This window comes from Symphalangus syndactylus, chromosome 7, assembly GCF_028878055.3.
Source record: "Symphalangus syndactylus isolate Jambi chromosome 7, NHGRI_mSymSyn1-v2.1_pri, whole genome shotgun sequence".
Taxonomy (NCBI): Eukaryota; Metazoa; Chordata; class Mammalia; order Primates; family Hylobatidae; genus Symphalangus; species Symphalangus syndactylus.
The window spans coordinates 132308329-132331007 of NC_072429.2; the positions used below are offsets into that span (position 1 = coordinate 132308329).

Here is a 22679-nt window from a genome sequence, read left to right on the forward strand (position 1 = left end):
GGACTAGACTGATGCTCTGTGGTATTCTAACCAACAGCAGGCCGGGCGCAGTGGCTCATGCCTGTAATCCCAGCACTTTGGGAGGCCGAGGCGGGCGGATCACGAGGTCAGGAGATCGAGACCATCCTGGCTAACACGGTGAAACCCCTTCTCTACTAAAAATACAAAAAATTAGCTGGGCATGGTGGTGGGTGCCTGTAGTCCCAGCTATGCAGGAGGCTGAGGCAGGAGAATGGCGTGAACCCGGGAGGCGGAGCTTGCAGTGAGTGGAGAGCGGGCCACTGCACTCCAGCCTGGATGACAGAGCGAGGCTCTGTCTCAATAAAAAAAAAAAAGAAAAAGAAACCAACAGCATTTATTGAATACCATTGTAAGTTTGGCTCGGTGGAGCTAGGGGCTGGGGAGTTGAGGAAAAACTGGTACTGCAGAAAGGAGCTCACATCCCAGTTGGGGCGGCAGGAAGCTCTGGCCTGAACAAACCAGGGATTGAAGAGACCAGCACAGCCTGTGGATATCCCCAGGGAGTTATTCCTCCAGACTGTGGGGATCTGGGGATACTTTCTGGAGGAGGTGGCATGTTCAGAGTCCCCCAAACATGAGTGAGCCTGCTACTGGCAGAGAGAGGGAGAAGGGCATCCCAGGTAGAGGGAACAACAAAGGAATGGCTGTGCTGTGCAATTTGTGAAACAGTCATGGCGAGCAGTGGATCTCAAACTCGAGTTAGCATTGGAATCGCCTGGTGGGTGCATTAAAACACAGACTACTGCACCCCGTGCCAGCACCAGAGCTCCCAACTTGGGCAGTCTGGAGAGCAACCTATGAGTTTGCATTCTAACAAGTCCCCATGTGCTGTTGCTGCTGTTGGTCCACACGGGAAGAAGACGTTGCAGAGGAAGCAGATAGGTTGGATGGAGCCAAAGCATGGAAGAATGCGAGCACCCGCCTGGTGCATCACTCACTGGCTATAGCCATCAATGTGTTCATTTAGTCCTTTACTGAGCAAGCAGCACCTCTGAGCCCTACTGTGTGCTAGTACAGTGATGGACTCTAGGTACACAGCGATGAATACAACAGTCTGGGTTTTGCCATATCTTTACCCTGCTGGGGCTCTCAGAGGAGGATGGATGACATTCCATGTGACGTCACAGGCTGATGACCCTCTGGGCATCCAGGCACAGAAGGCAGGGGCTCTGGAGGTGAAAGCTGCCTTCAACCTCATGGCCCTTTAATGAAAGGCCTTGTCTTACCCATGTTAAATTCAGTTTGGTTTAAATGTTTCTTCATACATAGTGAACTATCACCTAACTGGATGTGTAAACAGGCTATAGCCAACTCTAGTACCAATCTCTGGGTTTCAGCCAATCACAGACAGCCAACTGTTCAAACCCTGTTCAAACAAGGCAAATGCCAAGCTAGAACCCATCCAGCTGTTTCTGTACCTTACTTCTGTTTTCCATATGTCACTGTCTTTTTTCTGCCCATAAATCATCCTCGACCACGTGGTAGCCTGGAAGCATCTCTGAACCTATTGTGTTTTGGGGATTGCCCAATTCAAGAACCATTTTTCACTCAATTAAATTATGTTATATTTAGTTTTTCTAAGGTTTTTCCTTTAACGCCCAAAACACCCTGTGGTGTTTAAGGGAAGAATTGCTGCAGAGCTGACTTTCCTAATAATGAAGGTGATTGAGTCTGTTTGTTGCAATATAGGGTTGGCTGCTCCAACTGAGACCAAAAACAATGGAATGGAAACAAAAAGAGTATTTTATTTCTCTTTTCATGCCATGGTTTGGGCTTGGGAAATTCCTGGAAGAAATGTTTGTTTCATGGGGTCCCTTGATCCTTCCCCTGTACTTCTCCACCCTCCCTGGAGTGTTGCTTCACCCACAGGGTTGGTGACGATTTACGGCCAGGTGCCCCAATGCATAACTCGTGGGCATGTTGCATAGAACACAAGGAGAGTGGTGCTCTCTGGAGCCATGCAACACAGTGCTGCCTCTGTGAGGAGAGAAGCAGGAAAGGAGTGTGAAGAGGACATCCCTTCCCTTTTAGGGCTCACCCTGGAGGCTGTGCACCTCACTTCTGCTCACAAACCACAGACCAAAACCATCCTGTGGCCTTAGCTGGCTGCAATGGAGGTAGGGATGTGTGATCTTTTTTCTTGGCAGTCTTGTATTCAGCTGAACCCCAGCCACTTAATGAATGCAATCTATCCTCTTTTACTTCATTCTTTTAGAGTAAGTTTTGTGTAGCCATTCTCTCTAAGATGTCCTACTCCATTGCCTTGCCTCCCTCCTTTGTTTATTGAAGCGATACAGATATTTCCTTGTGGACAATTATTTTACCCCATCAAAATTCTCTGCAAACCTTCTAGAATTAGATCCATTATTCTGAATTCTAACTTTTCAGCAGAATCACTGGAGGGGTGAGGATGAAGATAGGGGAGGCTCTTAATACTGATGTTCCACCCTTTTTGCCAGAAAAACCAATTTAATTTGTTTGTGGTAGGGTTGAAGCATCAGGAATTTTGTAAAGCTCCCACTCATTGCCCAGGTTTAGTTCTTTTCCCTTAAAATATTAGGTTTCGGCTATTGGCCAGTGAGCTGAAAGTTGAGCCATAGTGAACAGGAGGTGTGCAAAGGTATGCATTGAAATGCTGAGTATTGGGTGCATAAAAACTGGGCCTGACATAAACACTCAGCATCCATAAGTGCTTGCCACACTGCCTCTGAAATGGAGCCTCTGTCCTACTGGCCCTCAGGTGTCAACTCTTTGATAATTGATCACCAAGTGTCCTGTAAAGATGCAATCCACAGCAAGTTTCTCTGTAGTGGGAGAGGAAGGAAGATAGGTTTAAACAGCAATGTCAAAAAGAAGGGGGGAATCAAAAGATTCTTTGGTGATTATCTGGAGCTGTAATTTAACTTCCCTCTACAAAGGTTGTATGCCCTTAATTATAGTGGGTTTTCTGTATTTATTTATGTATGTATATGCATCCATTTAATAGTCTGTGTTTATAGGTTAATACCCCAAATGACCCTTTACTGGGATAAGACAGAATCATTCTTCCATTCCCTGCATCCCTGTTCACATACCCATTCCTCCAGATGCTGACTTGCTTGTTCCCTCTTCCTTGAAACATTCCCCTCAGGCTCCATATGCACAGTGAAGAAGCAGGCAACATGGCGTCAGCCAGGCAGAGAACCCATCTGCATAATAAAAGATTAGGGTGGGGCAGCCAGCTTCTTCACAAGCTATGCAAACGGCACGCCTAGTCCAAACCAGTTCTTCCCTCACTATGCAAATGGCATACCTGCTCCAACCAATCTTTTGTGTCCTATGTAAATCAGACACCACCTCCTCAAGCTCATCTGTAAAACCTCCTGCACTTTGCTGCAGACTGGAAGACCCACTCAGGAGCCTCTCTCTCTGCAGGAGAGAGAGCTTTTCTCTTTCTTTCACCTATTAAACCTCTGCTCTTAACCTCACTCCTTGTGTGTCCACATCCTTGATTTCCTTGGCATGAGGGAATGAACCTTGGGTATTACCCCAGATGATGATGATGCTTCACCCCCACTGGATGTGAAAGATGAAGAATGCAGCCCAGATTGCAGCTGGCAGCCACTGTGTGATCAGAAAGGAAAGAGCCTGTGGATAAAGCCAACACAGTGGAGGGAAGGATGGAGACATGGAAGAAACTGGGCCTTGATAGCCATGGAGATGCTGAATCAAGCCTTTCCTGAAGCCCTTTCTAACTGCCAAGATTTTCAGATCTTACACCAACAAATTTCCTTCATCATCTAGTCTGGTTGTTGTATGTATATGCTGTTTCTTATAGCTAAAACCATTGTAGCTTTTGTGAGATATTATAGTAGATTCTGGAATATAGAAGATACATGCTCAAGTTAGCTACCATATGCCCTAGAGACTGCCAGGCTCAGAAAACCATGCATGCCACCAACATATCTGTCCCTCAGCATTTTTATGTAGACAAAATCAAGTTAAAATGAAAACCATGGATGGTCTTAAGTGGGCACAGAAATCCTTAGCCTCCTTCAGTATTATGGAGGGGGCTATCTAACCTTTTTTTACTTTCTTGAAGGTGGAGCTGATTGGGGTGGGCAGTCAGTGGTGCTAGTATATAAGCTTTCTGCTTTTTTTCTTTCTCTTTTTATTTTTATTACTATTATTATTATTTTTTTTGGCTGCTTCTCTGAGTCACTGCCCAAGATTGCAGAACATCTTATTAAGATGGGGTGATTCCTGAAATTAGCTCTAACTTCACATGGCCCTGCAAGAATTGGGTGAAGTGTGAACCCTGGAGATAGTCATCTCTTTCTCAAGAGTCAGCTACATGCACACTGGTCTGAATATGATCCTTCACTTTGTCCAAGGGTAGGAAGCTTTAGTCCCTTTGTAATGATGATTATTTTTGTTTGAGGGTGGGTGGGTAATTACTTTTGGTGTCCGTATTCTTTTATTGAAAATGAAAATATATTTTATTTCCTGATAATGCCTTATCTTTATCAGCCTTTATTGTGAATTATCCCATTGCTATACACAGCTTGCACAATCTTTGAAATCTTGCACTAAAATACCTTGGGGTTATAAATTCAGTCACATTTGAATTGATTGTGGTGTAGATGAAGGTGAATTCAAACTGGGTCTCTCAATAGCTGTGTAGCCTTGGGAAAGTCACTTAGCTTCTCTGAGCCATTGTTCTTCCTGAGGAATGGGGAAAAGGGTTGTTTGGCCAAGTAATGGCCCCCAAGATCATCTGGGTCTTAAGCCCTTAAACATGTGAATGATACTTTATACGGCAAAAGGGATTTTGCAGATGTGGCCAAGCTAAGAATTTTGTGATGGAGAGATCATTCTGGATTATTCAAGTGAGCCCTAATTGTCATCATAAGTGTCCTTATAATGCAAAGGGGATTTGGCAGAGAAGGAAAGGTGATGTGACCACAGATACAGGGATCAGAGTGATGCAGCCACATGCCATAGAGTGCCAGCAGCCACAAGAAGCTGCAAGAGGGCAGGAACAGATTCTGCCCTAGACCCTCTGCAGGGAGCACAGCCCTGAAGCCACCTTGATTTTGGCACAGTGAAATTGATTTCTAAACTTCTAGCCTCCAGAACTGTGAGAGAAAACATTTCTGCAGTTTTAAGCCACAGAGTTTGTAGTAGTTTGCTATAGCACCTCTAGAAAATGAATGTAAGCATTGCCTAGCACAGTTAGAGTTCACGAGAGAACACCCAGCCTCCCAAAGTCTACTGCTCTGAAATAGCACCTAGAATGTGTGTCCAAAATTCAGATTCCCAGGCTCCACCCCAGAAATACAAAACTGGAATGTTTAGGGGGTGGGCCCTGGGCAGCTGCATTTTTAACAAGCTGCCGGGTGATGCATGTGATTGGGGAGCTCCAGTTCTATCATCAACATCAAGCTTGGCCCTCCCAGCAGGCCTGGGAGACAATTACCACTGAAGAACCCAGGGAAGCTGGGAGCAAAGGAAATCTCCAAGGAAGAAGGCTGGATGGGTACAATGTCTGGGCATATAAAGTTTTTAATCTATATTTTCATCTGCATATGTAGAGTGAAGACACATTGTACACGCATTAAAATAACCTAAACAACACCTGCTTTATAGAAGAAGAGGAGAGAAAATAATCCACACTTGCCACTTGAATTATGTGGGTGGTTTTGCTTGCTCTTCCTTCCCCCGGTGGGTGTGAAATGGAGATGAGAGCCTGTTCCCTCAGTTTCCAAGTGCTCACATGGTATGGGACCTTTCACAACACCAGTGCTGCTCCAGGATTTAGCCAAGTGTATTTTGATAAAATGTGGCATAAACCATTTTTGCTATGTATTGTGTATAACTGTGCAGAGCCATTGAACAGTTATAGGGGGAACAAAGTGGCAAAGACCCTGTCCTTAGGGAGCACACATTCTAACAGGGGGAGTCAGGTAACACAAGGAATAAACAAGGAACTAAACAGCTTGTTAGTTGGAAGTTAGTTCAGAAGAAAAATAAAGCAGACTAAGGGAGATCTGGTGAGTCAGGTTGAAGGGAGGTTTCAGTTATCAATTGCCACATAACAAACCCCAATTGTAATCATTTAAAACAACACCAATTTATTGCTTTTTGCAATTCTGTCATCTGGGCTGGGCTCAGCTGAGTGGTTCTTCTGCTCCATGTGGAGCCTGCTGGTGCTACACCAACCTAGTGGGCATCTCCTTTCACATGTCTGGCACCTAACCTGAGATAGCTAGAACAGTCGGGGGTTGTTGGGCATCTCTTTTCAAGTGGCTTCTCCACCAGGCTAGCTAGGGCTTCCTCACAGCACAGTGGCCTCAGGAGTGGCAGATTTCTTATGTGGCAGCTGGATTTCAAGAGGGAGGAAGGGGAAGCTCTCAGTGTGAGACATGGGCAGGTACAGTGTTATTTCCACCACATGTACTGGTGGATGGAGTCAAAATCCAGCCCAGAGTCAAAGGATGGGAAAAATCTTGCTGCCTTTTGCTATAAGGAGTGGCATGCACATACAAGGAGGGAAGGTGTTGGAGGCAGCCGTTGTTGGAAACTATCCTTCACACAGAGGGGCGCTCTTTAATATAGGGGAGGCCTCACTGATAAAGGTGCATATAAATCAAGGCCAGAAAAAAGTAAGGGAGACAGCAATATGGATATGTGGGAGGAAAGAATTCTAGGCAGGCTAGGCATGGTGGCTCATGCCTGTATTCCCAGCACTTGGGAGGCCAAAGTGGGTGGATCACTTGAGGTCAGGATTGCAAGACCAGCCTGGCCAACATGGCGAAATCCCATCTCTACTAAAAAAAATACAAGAACAAAAAAAATTAGCTGGGTGTGGTGGTATGCACCTGTAGTCCCAACTACATGGGAGGCTGAGGCAGAAGAATCACTTGAACCCAGCAGGCAGAGGTTGCAGTGAGCCAAGATTGCAACACTGCACTCCAGCCGGGGCAACAGAGTGAGACTCCATCTCAAAAAATAACAAAATTCTTGGCAAAGGGAATAGCAGGTGCAAAAGGCCCTGAGTCAGAAACATACTTGGCATAACTGAGGACCAGCAGGGAGTCCAGTGGGGCTGGAGCAGAAGATGTGAGGCCAAAGGTATGGAGGTGAGGTTGGAGAGGGTCTAGGTTGGCCATGGGGCATTGATGGCATCAGTGCATTTGGGGTCTTAGGGGCTACAATAGGACTTGGTTTTAACCCTGAGAAGATGTGGTGTAGAGTGACCAGCTGACCCAGTTTGTGCAAGATGGAGACAATTCCTGGCATATGGGAATTTCCATGCTACAACCAGGAAACAGATAAAAGAGAAGAGGCAGGAAGACTCAAAGTATGAGGCAATTGCAGTACCCTAGGCATGGGAAGATGGCAGCCTGTCCCAGAGAGGTAGTAATGAGGCAATAAGAACAGACATGGGAAATCCCTGCACGGTGTGGTTTCCCCAAACTGCATGGCATGGGCAACTTACAAGCTTCCCAAGGGTAATTTTGATTATACAAAACTTCAGTATAACCAGTTATAACTTAACTGCTGCATAAAGTACAACTTCCTTGATGCCATATGTTCAGCAATGTCCCCTGCGTCCCATTCTGCCCAGCAGCCACAGGCAAATGGGCAGGGGTTGAGTCCAAGGGGTCCCCACCATGAGGCTTCCCCCTGCCCCATGGCAACGTAGAATCTCCTCTGCCAAGCTGGTTTCAACTGCCTCCCACTTCACAGCTGTTGGGCCTTAAACTCTAGCCTTAAAGAAGAAACACAGCACTGCCGGGAAAGCCCAGGAAACTGGCACAGGCTCCCTGAACTCAGTGGTTCCCCTGCTGGTTTTCTTCTCATGCCATATGGGCCAGCTGAGGCCAGTTCCCACAGTCTGCAAGGAGACTGCACGGTTCTTGGACACGCGTGTCTCAGTCCCTGTGGTGAAGGGACCACTTCCCCAGTGGGAGCCGTGGAGGCCCCCTGCTCTCTGTGTCCATGGGTTACTTTGGCAGTGGTTCCCTAGCACTGGCCTAGGGACTGGACATTCAGAAAGAACGCCCCTAGAAAGAGAGATGCAGCCCGCAGGGAGGGAGATATCACACACACTTCAGTTCAGTTGCAGGGAGCCAAAGTTCTGACCGGCAGAGGCCCAAGGGGATGGGGAGGCTCAGAGGAGGCCCAGGTTCCTTCCTGGAGGAAGTGGCAGACAGAGGAGGACTAACCAGGGGCAGAAGGGGAGAGGATGTATCCCAGGCAGCCCGACAGCTGGAGTGGGAGCAGGAAGCCCCATGCCTGTGGTGTAGAGATAAAGAGGCACAGAATTTCGGTTTTGCCAGAGTGAGAAAGTAAGAAGGGAAGGAGCAGAAGGAGAGGAAGAGGAAGTTGGCCTCCTCCCTATAGTAGGGAGCTTGTAGAAGTTTCCATGCCCGGCAGAGACAGGGGCATCTTTCCCTGAACCATCCCCCAACCCCAAGCCTTTGGCCACCTGAGCACCCAGCGGGGGCCCCTCTGCCTGCCCCTCACACTGCACACCAGTGACCTGCACCTGCCTCTCAGCACTTTGCACCCTCCCCTCCCTTCTCCACCCTACCCGCAAGGAAACAAAAGGCACTTTCTCCTTCCTCCCATGACCCACTTTCCAGGGCCAAAGCAGGCTGCTGCCTTGATAACCATAGGTACCCTGCCCACAATAACGTTTACTCACACCCGGATTCCAGCAGGGCAGGGCCCGATAACTGGAGTGATCTACACCACAGTGCCTCAGATTGGAAAGGAAAGGGGCCTTCCTCAAGGTCCCTCAGGTCCCACCAGGCCTGAAAGTTAGGTTTCCAGACTGAGTCTCCCATCACTAAAGGTAATCAAGGATCGACCATGGAAAGATAGAGATGGCCAGGGAGAATCGGGATCAGCCAACCTCCAGTCTCCATCCTCATAGGGTCTAATGCCCGAATTCGGTGTCTACCTCCTTGTTTATTCACTGCCAATCAGTCTGCAAGCATTCGCTGAGTGCCCCTGGGTGCCAGGCAAAGATGAGGCTGGCTTCCACTCCCAGCTCTGTCTCTCGCCAGCTGTGCAACCTGGGACACATAGCTTGTCTTTGTGCCTTATCTACAAAATGAGAATTCGGAGTTACCGTGAGGGTCAGAGATAAGGCACACAAAGTTCCCTGTATACTGGCAGTGCTCAATAAATGCTAGCTGTCGTCATTCCTTAAGACATGAAGAGGTCTGAGAGCTCTGGAAAGTTCTGACATTATAGGGTATCTCTGCTGGCATCCCACAGCCCAGGAGGCCCTGGTATTAGCAACTTGCTCCTTTGCAGGGAGACAGCTGGTCCCATTGAAAACGTAGACACCATTGTGGCCACACGTCCACCTGCATTCGCGCACACCTCACACTCAGCCCCCATGCCCTTATTACAGCAGTTGCTTTGAGGGGGCTATTATCCTCCCCAGTTGTATAGACACAGAGGTAGTGTGTCCAGGGCCACCCGGAAATTATGGAGCAGCAAAAAGTATGAAGTCCAAGCCTCTCGATTCCACAGACGTGGTGCCTGGACCATTTCCAGACACATCCGTGCATCCCGCGCTGCTGCTCCTGGAGTGTCCTTCCTGGCTCTTCAAGCTCCAGCATTTCCTGCAGGCCTCAGTTCACAGGGCCGTCCCCGAGAGGGCTTCCCGTAGGCCCTAGCGGAGTTTTAGGTTTCCCCTCAGCTCCCGCAGACCTTGCACATGGCTCTATTACGGCCTTTTGGAAAACCACCATTAATTACCTGTTTATATCTCCATTCCCGGGACCTGGAACTGCCCAAAGTCCAAGACCTTGACTTGAGAGGCAAGTCTGTTATCTACCAGACCTTATCGCGCTCTGCCCTGGGTCACAGTCATTTAGGTTTCTGCCTCATCTCCCTAGCGGGCTGTCCTCACTTTAAAATATTTTAAAAACCATTTCTGTGTCTATTAGCCAGACTTTTCCTAGCCACAACTAGGTTGAGGCTGACAGTTTCCAAACCACAGGTTGGGGGCATAGGCAGGAGGGGAACATGCAGAGGGAGAGGGGCAGGGGATTGCCATAGCCTGGGAAAGTTGAGGAGAGGGAGGAGAGAAGAGAAGAGGAAGGAGGAGGAAGAGGAAGGAGGAAAAGAGAGAAACAAAGAGGAGGAAGAGGGAGAGAGGAGAAACAGGAGAAGGAAAAGGAAGAGCAGAAAGGAAGGAGGAAGCTTAATGTGTATAAAACGCACAGTGAAAACAGGGTTGACTGAGGTTCAAATGTGCCTCCCTGGGCAGCTCTTTCTCCAGCTCAGCTCTGGCTTCCCAGGGCCTTGTTTCTTGGTGCCGCTGTTCCAGGCCCACAGATAGGCTCTTGTGTGGCTGATGCAAGTCGGCCATGGAGAAGCTGTTTTCTTTTTTTTTTTTTTTTTTGAGACGGAGTCTTGCTCTGTCACCCAGGCTGGCGTGCAGTGGCGCGATCTCGGCTCACTGCAAGCTCCGCCTCCCGGGTTCACGCCATTCTCCTGCCTCAGCCTCTCCGAGTAGCTGGGACTACAGGCGCCCGCCACTATGCCCGGCTAATTTTTTTTCTGTATTTTTACTAGAGACGGGGTTTCACCGTGGTCTCGATCTCCTGACCTCGTGATCCGCCCTCCTCAGCCTCCCAAAGTGCTGGGATTACAAGCGTGAGCCACCGAGCCCGGCCGGAGAAGCTGCTTTCAGCAGGCTCTTTGCTGGTGGAAACCTGCACCTGCCTAGGGTCCGGTACCACACCGTGATGGGCAGCCCAGCTGTGGGCCAGATCAGATTCTGAGGCTGGCTTTGGCAACAGCTGGCTGTGTGACTGAGCAGGCTACTAGGACCTTTGGAGCCTCTATTTCTTCCACCATGAAACAGGACTAGTAATTCCAAAGCCACAGGGACCTTATCAGGTTAAATGAAATGATGGAAGCAGAGTTTGGGGTACAAGGTGGGAGGGAGCTAGGAAAACGGTAGCTCTTTTCCTGTGAGCAGCAGGGTGACAGCTCAGAGATGTGTAAATGCAGCCCAGGATGTGCAGCTCCTCTTGCTGGGAGTTGTGTAGCTGATGGGATTTGTTGGGTGATCCTGTGACCTGTGGAGCAGGAAGGAGCTCTGGCAGTGGGGAGTGCAGGGGAGAAATCCACAAACCAGGGAGCCTGAAAGTGCACGGCAGAAAGTTCTGAGCATCAGAGACGATGTGGCTAGTGCCACAGTCTGAGAAGTTCTCATTTTGAATTCCAGAGTCTTTGGGGAAACAGAATCATAGGTATGTGTTTCTAAGGTCTCTTTCTATTGCAAGTGTCAGAAACTCAACTCAAATGGACTTAAGACACAAGGAAAATACTGTGGCTCATGTGGCCCAAAATTCTGAAGGGCTGCGAGCTTCAGGCAGGGCTGGATTCAGATATTTAGACATTGTCATCAGACTAGCATGTGTGTGTGCGTACATGTGTGTACGTGTGTGTGCATGCGTGTGCCTGTGTGTGCACACACGTGCTCATGCATGTATCCATGTCCATGTGCCATGGCTCTGCTCTCCTTTATGTTGTCTTCAATGTCAGGCAAACTTCCCAAGCAATGATTAAGTTTCCGTCTCGCAGCATCTTCAGGCTTGTATCTTACCCAGTTACCATTTCCTATAGAGTTTCAGCAAAAGCCCTCTGGGCAACTCTCATTGGACTGGTTTGGGTCATGGTCCAATTAGAGTCAGTCACAATGACCAGGGAGTGGAATGTTCGCCATGGCCAGATGCGCTTGTTGGCTGAATAATGTCTACGCACCATCCCCTTCCCCATGTCCACATCCTAATCCCTGAAACCTGGGAATGTGTTACCTTCTAAGGCAAAAGAGGCTTCACACATAGATTTAAATTAAGGATCCTGAGATGGAGACGTTCTCCCCAGTTGTGTGGGTGGCCCTGGTATAGTCACAATAGTCCTTATCAGGGGAGGTTGAGAGAGAAGAGGTGGCCTTGGAAGCATAATTTGAGCCATGGTTTAAAGAAGGAGAAAACGGCTCTACCAAGGAATGCAAGCAGCCTCTAGAAGCCGGGAAGGGCAAACAAATGATTCTCCCCTAGAGCTTCCAAGAGGGAGTTTGGCCTTGCTGACACCTCTTGATCCAGCAAAACCCATTTGAAACTTCTGATGTCTGGAGCTCTAAGGAAACACACTGTTGGCGCACCTGTAATCCCAGCTACTCAGGAGGCTGAGGCAGGAGAATCACTTGAACCTGGGAGGCGCAGGTTGCAGTGAGCCGGGATGGCGCCGCTGCACTCTAGCCTGGGTGACGGAGCAAGACTCGTTTCAAAAATAAATAAATAAATAAAAATACACTGGTGGTATCGTAAGCTGCTAATTTTGTGATAATTTGTTACAGCAGCTGTGGGAAGCTCATGCACCAGGCTGGCTCACGTGTGCATCTCTGGAGGTGGGGCTGGGGGACCCATCTAGTCCTCCAAACTAGATGGAGTGAGTGCGAAGGAGGGACAGGACCCAAAGGCAAACGATGTCCCTTTACCAAAGAAAGAGGGGGGTGGGAGATGGGCTGGCGAAAAAGAAGGCAGAAGTCACAAAGGACACACAGGCATTATGGGATTCCTTTCGTAGGAAGTTCAAGATCAGGCAAAACAAGCTCATGGAAAGAGAGATTGGGGTTGCTTCTCAGAGAAGGGCTGGATACTGACCCGGAAGGGGCACCAGGAGTCTGTGAAGCCGGGGAGTGTTCTCTCTCGTGACTTCAGTGGTGGCTTCATCATGTGTACATATGTAAAAAATTCTCACACTTCAGATGTACATCCACTTCAGATGTACACACTCTGTGCATTTTTCTCTCTGGGTGAGTCATTCCTCAATTAAACAGCAGTTATTGCAGGGATAATTCATGGCCGCAAAACTCTGCCATTTGAACCCAACTAGCTGTCTTCTCTGTGCCATAATAATATTCATTCATCTCAATCTTCACTCATTTGACAGAGGAGGAAACCGAGGCCCACGTGGTGAGGTGCAGAGCACAGGTGGAGTCATGTAGCCAGACCCAGGCCTGTCTGCTGTGCCCTTCCTTGGCTCTGACTGCTTTGAGCTGGCCCAGTGTCCTGCTCTGCAGGCAGGGGTGGGTCCTTCACTGGCACTGCCCGCCCCCCGCCCCCGATGTCACAGTTACTCCTTGGGGCCTCCTGGGGAGAAAACATGAGTCTCTTTTTTTTCAGTGCTTTTGGGCTGCTAGAAACTTCCGATCCCTCACCCACCTTCTGCTCTCACCCACCTTCTGTTCTCACTCACCTCCTTGGGATCTGGTGCCCAGCTGGGGTCTCACAGCAACCCTTGTTACTGCCCCTATGGAAACACAAGACCTCCTGGGGCAAGGAGGTGGGGGTGTACCTACTCTCAGCATGTCTTTTGCTATTCACTCCCTTTTATTCATCCAACAAGCATTTCCTGAGGGCTCAGGAATTGGGGGTACAGCTGCAAACGGCCTCAAGGGCCCTGCCCTCAGGCAGCTGACAGTCTAGACGGGAGACACACAGTAGCCAGGTAAGAAACCATATGACTCCACAAATTACCCAGGCACCTGCCATGTAAGGGGGAAGCCAGATCACCTGGGCACTCAGGAAGCCCCTGCTGCTCACAGCCATCCTCTCCTCACCTTCAGCACACACTTTGCCTTAACAGGGAGAAGCAAATTAAGCCGGGGGTATTAAATGAGGTCCCAAGTCCTCCATCGTCCAAATCCTCTGAATGGCAAAGCCAGGCTTCTCCCCAGCAAGAATCCGGTGCCCTCCCTGCTCCAGGCTGGCCCGCTGCAGTCAGCCTCCTCTGAGCCTCAGCTTCTGACTTCACGGAGGCCCTGCCATCTGCACAGCACACGCCCTCAGGTCCAGAAGAGACTGGGCAGAGAAGGTGTTCGTGTCCATTTTTCAGACCTGCAAGCTGTGGCTCAGAGGGCAAAGAGTCCCACCCAGGGCTACTGTTGCTGGTAGCAGGGCCTGGCACCTAACACTCATGCACCTCGGGGCAGAATTATAGGCCTGTCTCCTCCACTGAGCTGGGCTCCAGGAGGGCTGGGGCAGGGTCTGGGTTCAACTCCTAAACCCCAAGTGGGCCCTTAACTGGGGCCTGGGAAACCAGGGTCTTTTCCCCGTCGGGGCTTGCCCAGGCCATGGGTGCTTGTCACTGCCTGGCACAATCCCAAGGCCACTGTTCCAAGCTGGAGAAGGGGAGGGCAGTGGGAAGGCTGAAGGCAAGGGAGGGCTGAGGCTGGAAGCCACCTCCCATCTCCCTCCCACATGGAGACGTGCAGCGCCTCACGCCCCTCCCAGGAATCCCTCAAGGCCCAGAGGTGACTCAGCAACACGTGAGCTAAGCTGTCCCAGCTGTGCCCCGCCTCTTGCCAGATGCAGAGCCCAGTGGGTGGAGGGAACGTGCCACCCGCCACGTGCACCCCTGCAGCAGCTCAGCCGGCAGCAACAGAGCCGCCCCTGCCTCTACCTCCCAATCTCTCTCCTCTTCTTCGTGGGGACCTCACATGTTCCTCCTGCCTCCATTCAACCCTCACCTCGCTCTACAGGCATTAAACACAGGACTGGTGGTTTGCTGTGCTGATGGTGCCTCAGAAGCTACCTCCTGCCATCCTCTCTGCAATCCTGCCAGACCAAGTGGGGAAACCGAGACTCAGAGACAGTTTGTGACTTATGCAAGAAACTGAGATTCAAACCTAGCTCAGCCTAACCCCGAAGGCTGTGTGATTTCTCTCTCATGAGCCATGCTGGGTCGGATCATTGACAAACTCTACCCCCTTTTGCCCATTTTACAGAGGGGGAGGGAAGACTGAGGCACAGGGAAGGGAGGTGACTGGAGGGGGAGGGAAGGAACCAGCATAATGTTGTCCTAGGACAGAACGGTGGCTGTGTCCCAAGGGCACTGTGGCTGACACTGTGACAGACTCCCTGCCCTAGGAATGTGTGGTGAATGAATGAGTAGGTGCCAGGTGTGCTCTTTCAGCGTGATGGCCACAGGCCACATGTGGCTATGGGGCACTTGACATGTGACAAAGAAACTGAATATCTCATTTGATTTTATTTTAAATGTAAAATATCAATCCTGTCTACAGTTGATATATTTCAAGACATACAGCGTCATTTGCAGCATGCTTTAGCACTTGTGGAGCAGTTTTTAGCCTCCATCTGCTCCTTCGATTCTCAAAACTCACCAAGACCCGCATCTCCACATTCCAGAAGAACGTGAAGTTCAGAGAGGTCAAGAGACTTGCCCAAGATCACACAGCCAGAAAGTGGCAACGCCAGAGAACCTGGCCACCCTGTCTGCCAAATCCCTTTCCACTTTGGGCTTTCGTCACAGTCGCAAGTGCTTATATGGCAGGTCCACCTCTCAGTGCTATGCCTGCGTTACCTCAATGATTCCATCCACTTCCCCAGGGGAAAAGGACACCAGTGTTAAAGTTCTAAGATGAGGAGACACAGACAAGCTGAATTCCTTGCCCACTGCTGCCTGGTTAGAAATCAGCAGAGCTGAGGTTTGCATTTGAGGTTCTGGAGCTGGACTCCGACCTTTGTTATTGCATGAGCGGCCTTTGAGTGGTGTGTGGGGCATGCGGAGTCAGCAACGCTCCTGTCGCTGAGCACCTTGGGTGATGCCTGAGTATCTGAGCACTGGGAAGCCACTGGGAGGTGCTGAGCTCGGACCATGGGGCTTCAGGAGAGGGCTCTGCTGAGGTCTGGGGAGGGACAGCTGGGGTGAGTTCAGGACAGGGGGCGCAGGGGGAGACTGCTCAATAGCCAGGCACTGGCCACAGAAAGGAAAAAAACAGAATGACTAGTTAAAGGACTTGGCTGCAAAGCCAGGCTGCCCAAGGATGCTGTCCCAGCACAGATAGGGAAGGGACACAGCCTGGAATCCCAGGTGGCAGCTGCACTGCCACACGGAGGAACAAGAAGGCCCATGCAGAACGTGGCCAGAGGCAAAGGTACATGGTGAGGAGTAGGTGGGGGTCTGTGGATGGAGCCCCCCATGGTGCCGCAGGCTGCTGCCCAGGGCCGGCGACCCAGCAGGAGGACACAGAGACTGCAGACAGGAGGCTCCAGGGCACAGGGTTGCCACATGGCTCTGCCCTTGGTGGCCTGAGGCCTCCTGTTTAACTCCAAGCTGCAGCTGCAGCCTCTTACCCAACCAAGGACACCAAACATACCTTGTTGCAGGTTTCAACCAGACATACCAATGGTGACAGGGAAGATGCCTCCACCTGCATCTTCCATCGGCTCATGGCTCTGTGAACATTCACTTTAAGAGAGGGACAAAAACCCTAAAGGGAAAACAAACAAAAAGCGTCAGGTGATTCCGTGTAAAAGGCTTACATATGATTAACTTTGAAGAAGGCTTAAAAGTAGCTTTATTGGGTAACAGTACAAAGAAATACTTATTTAAAGGAACTACTTATTTAAAATTACAAACCTCCCACACACCTCATGCCCTGTTCTTCTTTCCCATTTCTCTTCCTTTGTGGCACTGATCAGGGTTTCATATGCAGCTTTATGTAAGATGCAAATTGATTTTGCTTAAAGTCTATCTTCTTCCATTGGAAAGTAAGTTCCACGAGAGAAGGAATGTTTTGGACTTTCTTGTTCACCATTGAAACTTCGGAGCCTAGAATTGTGCCTGGCATGTAGCAGGTGCTCCATACATTTCTGTCCAATAAATGAACGAAAGGGTGGCAACAAGAAAGCAACGATGCAACAGTGATAACGTGGCACCCATGGAAGGAGATGAGGAAGCGTCTGAGTCCAGCCAATCACCGGGTGTTGTGCATGTGACATGCATTCAGAGGCTGCCAGGGACCAGGCCCTGGGCTAGGGCTTGAGAGAGGTTTCAGGTGAGGAGAACATTGTCTGCTAAGTCACAGTATCTGGCTAGCGCAGCTAAGGTCTCAGGTGAGGCACATTAAGCTCAGCTTAAGGCCATGAGCAAGCTGATGAGCACGTTTGCCTGCTGCAGGCCGGGCTAGCCCGGCTGTTGGCAGAAATAGCAGGGAGAACTGCCCTGAGGAGGGAGGGGAGGGGCTTTCTGGCCTATTTTGTGTGCTGGCCATTCCCGTCTGCTTCTCCCCCACTCCACTGAGCTTCCCCTTTTGCCCTGGAGACAGTCATCAGTGATTTGAAGGTGGGCTGATCACTGCAAAGAATCTGGAATCATTTCTAGGAGTTAGAGCTGAGAAGAAAGTGATGAGATGCAAGAGGCAAGACAATGCCAGGCTGGTCATGGTGGATGCAGAGTCCTAGAAGGGGCAGCTTGTGCCACAGAGGGGCCAGCAGAGCCATATCTCGTCTGTGAATGCGCTTCTGTGTAAAGCAAGTGCCGCAAGTTCTAGAGTCAGACAGGACCACGTTCAAATCTACCAGAGGCCCTTCCGAGCTGTGTGACCTGGAGCCAGGTACTTTCCTCTCTAGACTCTGGTTTTCTGCACCTGTGCATGCATGAACATGTGCCCACACATACACACACACACACACGCACACGAGAGTGATATATTTTTGCCTCACAGGGCTAATGTAAATATTATTAAATGGCATACATATAAAGCTTCCCTTTCCTGCTTTGAGCTCAACTTTTAAATTCTTTTTAAAAAGATTAATAATCAAGAATCAAGTGATGCACACGTATCGCAAAACAATTATTAAAATGAGATAAGAAGAAGAAATTTAAAATCACCTATCATCACAAGAATGAGAAGATGAGCCACAGGCTGGGAGAAGATATTTACAAAAGACATGTCTGATAAAGGACTGTTATCCAAAATATACAAAGAACTCTTAAAATTTAATAAAGAAACAACACAATTTTTTTTAACAGGCAAAAGGCCTGAACAGGTACCTCACCAAAGGAGACACACAGATGGCAAATAAGCATATAAAAAATGCTCAACATCATAAGTCATCAGAGACTTGCAAACTAAAGTCTAGTGAGATGTCACTATTAGAATGGCCAGAATCCAAAACACTGGCAACACCAAATTCTGGAGAGGATGTGTGGAGCAAAAGGAGCTCTCATTCGTTGCTGGTGTATTAGTCTGTTCTCACACTATAAAGAATACTACCGAAGCTGGGCGCAGCGGCTCACACCTGTAATCCCACCACGTTGGGAGGCCAAGGCAGGCGGATCACTTGAGGTCAGGAGTTTGAGACCAGCCTGGCCAGCATAGTGAAACCCCCGTCTCTACTAAAAATACAAAAAATTAGCTGAGCATGATGGCAGGCACCTGTAAGCCCAGCTAATTGGGAGGCTGAGGCAGAATTGCTTGAACCTGGGAGGCGGAGGTTGCAGTGAGCAGAGATCATGCCACTGCACTCTAACCTGGGCAACAGAGTGAAACTGTCTCAAATAAATAAATAAATAAATAAATAGAATACCACCTGAGACTGGGTAATTATAAAGGAAAGAGGTTTAATTGACTCACAGTTCTGCAGGCTTACCAGGAAGTGTGGCTAGGAGGCCTCAGAAAACTTAACAATCGTGGCGGAAAGCAAAGGGAAAGCAGGCACCTTTTTCACAAGGCAGCAGGAGGGAGTGTGTGGGAGAATGAGGAAGTGCCACACTTTAAAACCATCAGATCTCGCGAGAATTCACTCATCATCATGAGAACAGCGTGGGGTAAACCGCTCCCATAATCCAATCACCAACCACCTGGTCCCTCCCCGACACATGGGGATTACAGTTGGAGATGAGACTTGGGTGGAGACACAGAGCCAAACCATTATCAGTCGGTGAGAATGCAAAACAGTACAGCTATGTTGGAAGACAGTGTGGCAGTTTCTTACAAAACTGGACATACTTTTACCATATGATATGGTTTGGATCTGTGTCCCTACCCAAATCTCATGTCGAAATGTAATCCCCAATGCTGGGGCCAGGTGGGAGGTGACTGGATCATGGAGGCAACTTCTTGTGGTTTAACACCATCCCCCTTTGGTGCTGTTGTCGTGATAGTGAGTTCTCATGAGATCTGATTGTTTAAAACAGCGTGGCATCCCCCTTCCTCTTGCTCTGGCCATGTGAAATGCTGGCTCTCCCTTTGCCAGCAAAATTGAGTAAAAGTTTCCTGAGGTCTCCCCAGCAGAAGCCGCTATGCTTCCTGAACAGCCTGCAGAACTGTGAGCCAATTAAACCTTTTTTATTTTTATTAATAAATTACCCAATCTCAGGTATTTATAGCAGTGTGAAAATGAACTAATACACCACACTACCCAGCAACTGTGCTCCTTGGTATTTACCCAAAGGATTGAAAACGAATGTCCACACGAAAACCTGCATGCAGATGTTTGTAGCAGCTTTGCGCGTAATTGCCAAAACTTGGAAGCAACTAAGATGTCCTTTGGGGGTGAATGAATAAATAGAATGTGCCTCATCTAGACAGTGGGATATCATTCAGCACTAAAAAGAAATGAGCTATCAAGCCTGAAAATATATGGAGGAAGCTGAAATGCATATTACAAAGTGAAAGCAATTAATCTGAAAAGGCTACATACCGTATGCCTCCAACTATGTGGCATTCTGAAAAAGGCAAAACTAGTGACAGTAAAAAGATCAGTGGTTTCCAGGGGCTAGAGCGGAAATAAGGAATAAGAAGGAAATAGAGGAATAAGCAGAGCACAGAGGATGCTTAGGATGGTGAAACTCTGCGTGATACTCTAATGCTGGATCCATGTCATTATACATTTGTCAAAATCCATAGAATGTGCAACACCAAGAGTGAACCCTAACGTAAATGATGGCCTTTGGTGATGATGATGTGTCTCCGTAAGATCATCAGCCGTCACAATGTACCCTCTGATGGGGGATGTTGATAATGGGGGAGGCTATGCAGGGGTAGGGAGTATATGGGAAATCTCTGTGCCTTCCTCTCAGCTTTGCTGTGAACTTAAAACTGCTCTAAAAAATAGTCTAATAAAAAAATCACTCATAATCCCATCCCCTGGTTGTATTTATTACTCTGTTCCTAGCACTTAGTGTGCTTCCTGGCACGTAAATGGGCCGTTAACTCAATACATGTTAGTTGGGTGAATGAAGAAATAAATACACCCAAAATAATGTGTTAACATTTTGGTGTATACAATTCCAGTTATTTTTTTGCTGGGTGAGGGATACAGTCTTGCTTTGTCGCCCAGGTTGGAGTATAGTGGCACAATCTCAGCTCACTACAACCTCTGCCTCTCAGGTTCAAGGAATTCTCCTGCCTCAGCCTCCAGAGTAGCTTGGATTACAAGCACTTGACATCATACCCAGCTAATTTTTTTATTTTTTAGTAGAAACAGGGTTTTGCCATGTTGGCCAGGCTGGTCTCGAACTCCTGACCTCAGGTGATCTGCCTGCCTCTACCTCCCAAAGTGCTGGGATTACAGGTGTGAGCCACCATGCCTGGTCAAATTCCAGTTACTTTCTATGCACATATATCATACTTTTTTCATTTAAATGACATTCTACCAGACATATGATTTTATAATCAGTTTCATCTTTTGATATACCGTAACTGTTGCTCCAGGGCAATAAATACAAATATTCCTTGGGAACACTTTAATGGCTGTGCATTGTTCTGCCATTTGGATAGACCATCATTCATCAAACTCAGCGCTTCTTTTAGCATTTGGGTTAATTTCACGTTGTTGCTTTCAGACACAACACAACAACAGACATCCCCATATGCGTGTGGTTTCCTACGTGACTGTTTATCTGTCAGGATCAGTTTTAAACAGTCTGGGCAGAAGAGAGGGAAGATGGTGGTGGTGTCATCTTGGCTTCTGAGTCTCCTGCCTGTAGAGGCGTCTCAGTGATGGAATTCTGCATGACTCATCTTCTCTGAGAAATATCCCTGTGAACACACCGGGAACATGCCACCTGCATCAGCCCTGTGGCGAGGGTGACCACATGACCACCCCCAACAGAAGGCCTGGTGGTCTGACAGGAAGGAACATGCTCCTGGGGCTAGCAGGGCAGAGGGGGGCCTGGTCCTGTCACCCCTGAACACCCAGCAATAATGTTTTGAGGCCGGAGATGCCACTTGTTAGCTGTGTGTCTTTGGTGAAGTGACTTAACCTCTGAGCTTTGATCTTCTTATTTGTAAAACAGACATCACTCACCTTGTAGGGTTATCAGTGGGATTAATGGTGATGATGCAATAATGCTCCAGGAGGTGTTTGTGTAGAGCCCAGCGTGGGTTGTGAGTTCAGCCTGAGTTACTGTGTTGACGTCACCACAAACCTGTACATAGGACATGCTGTGCACCTCGCACCACTCTCAGCATCGACCTGCTATAACGTACTGCCTTTCAGCCTTAGTGGTGGAAATTTGTGGAATTGCAAGGGCTGTAGTTTGCAAGTGGAAGTAGTGCTTCAGGAAATTTGTCAGATAAGAGCTGAGCCGGTGGGCCCCTGGGTTTAGAGTTTATTTTGGAAAGAAACATCCTCACTCTCCTGGTGGGGCCTGTGTTCTCGGGGTGGGAAGAAGGGATTGGGCCATGAGACTGGAGGTGGAACCACAGCCCTCAAGAGCTCATGATCCTGAAGTCACCAGAGCTCTGAGCATCTGCATCTCCATCTGTAAACCAAACTAGGGCTCACTGGGTCACTAGGCCTTCCCAGCTGTGAGAGTCTAAAAATTGCTTCTCAGAAATGATAAATACAACAATCGACACCAACCCAAATCCAGCCCAAAGCCCTTTTTTGTAAGGATCGAAAGCTAAGAATGGTTTTTACATTTTCAAATAGTTAAAAAAAACAAAAGAATATTTTATGACATGGGAAGATGATGTAAATTCCAGATATTAGCATCTATAAATAAAGTTATAATGGAAGCCAGCCGTGTTCATTCATTTTCACACTGCCTATGGCGGCCTTGAGCTGAGGTGGCGGAGCAGAGTGGCTGCCACGCGCTTCTGGCCAGCAGAGCCTGGGAGGTTTGCTGTCTGGCTCTTCACGGAGAATCCTTGCTCTTCCCCGGTCTAGGGTTGACTGCAGAGATTACTCACCATCTTTGGAATATCTGGAATTTTTCTTTTGTTCTTCAAAGGTCACTACTTCCAAAGACCAATAATGTTTAGAAAATAAAACAGAATGAGTAGAGAACTTCTTTAGCTTGTCCCAGATGCCTAGGCAGACAGCCCATGGCCCAGGGCTCTGCAGGGTCGGCCCAGGGTAAGGGTTTGGGGTTGTGTGGAGTCTCAATGCCAACCTCTCTTTTGACATGCTCACCCTGCAGAGATCCAGTTAAGACACGCCCCTCTGAAGGGGCCAAAAAGGGATCAAAGAGGAAAAATCTGTGCAGTGCAGTGGGGCTAAGTGCATGGGTGTGGAATCAGAGCTGAATTCCAACCCCATCTCCCTACTTCTTAGCTTGTGACCTTGGACATGGTACATAACCTCTCACTGACTCAGTGTGTTTATTGGTAAAAACGGGGGAAATAGTAGAATCTATCTGTATTAGTTTGCAGGGGCTGCCACAATAAAGTACCACAGACAGAGTGGCTTAAACAATAGAAATTAATTCTCTCACAATTCTATAGGCTAAAAGTTCGAGATCAAGGGATGGTCCCTACATAGCTGGTTTCTTCTGAGGCCACTTTCCTTAGCTTGTAGCTGGCCTGTGTCCTCACTTGGTCT

General features: G+C 48.6%; 1 long non-coding RNA gene across 1 annotated transcript in view; it reads right to left on the reverse strand.

Annotated features, from left to right (window-relative positions):
• LOC129486843 (uncharacterized) overlaps positions 1-18600 on the reverse strand; it is a 37934-nt gene extending 19334 nt beyond the window's left edge. Inside the window, exons 1-2 of the long non-coding RNA XR_010121953.1 lie at positions 18501-18600; positions 16223-16336 (exon numbers count right to left, since the gene is read on the reverse strand). This is a non-coding gene — a long non-coding RNA (uncharacterized lncRNA). The remainder of the gene's footprint in view (positions 1-16222; positions 16337-18500) is intronic.
• Between the last annotated feature and the right edge of the window lie 4079 nt (positions 18601-22679).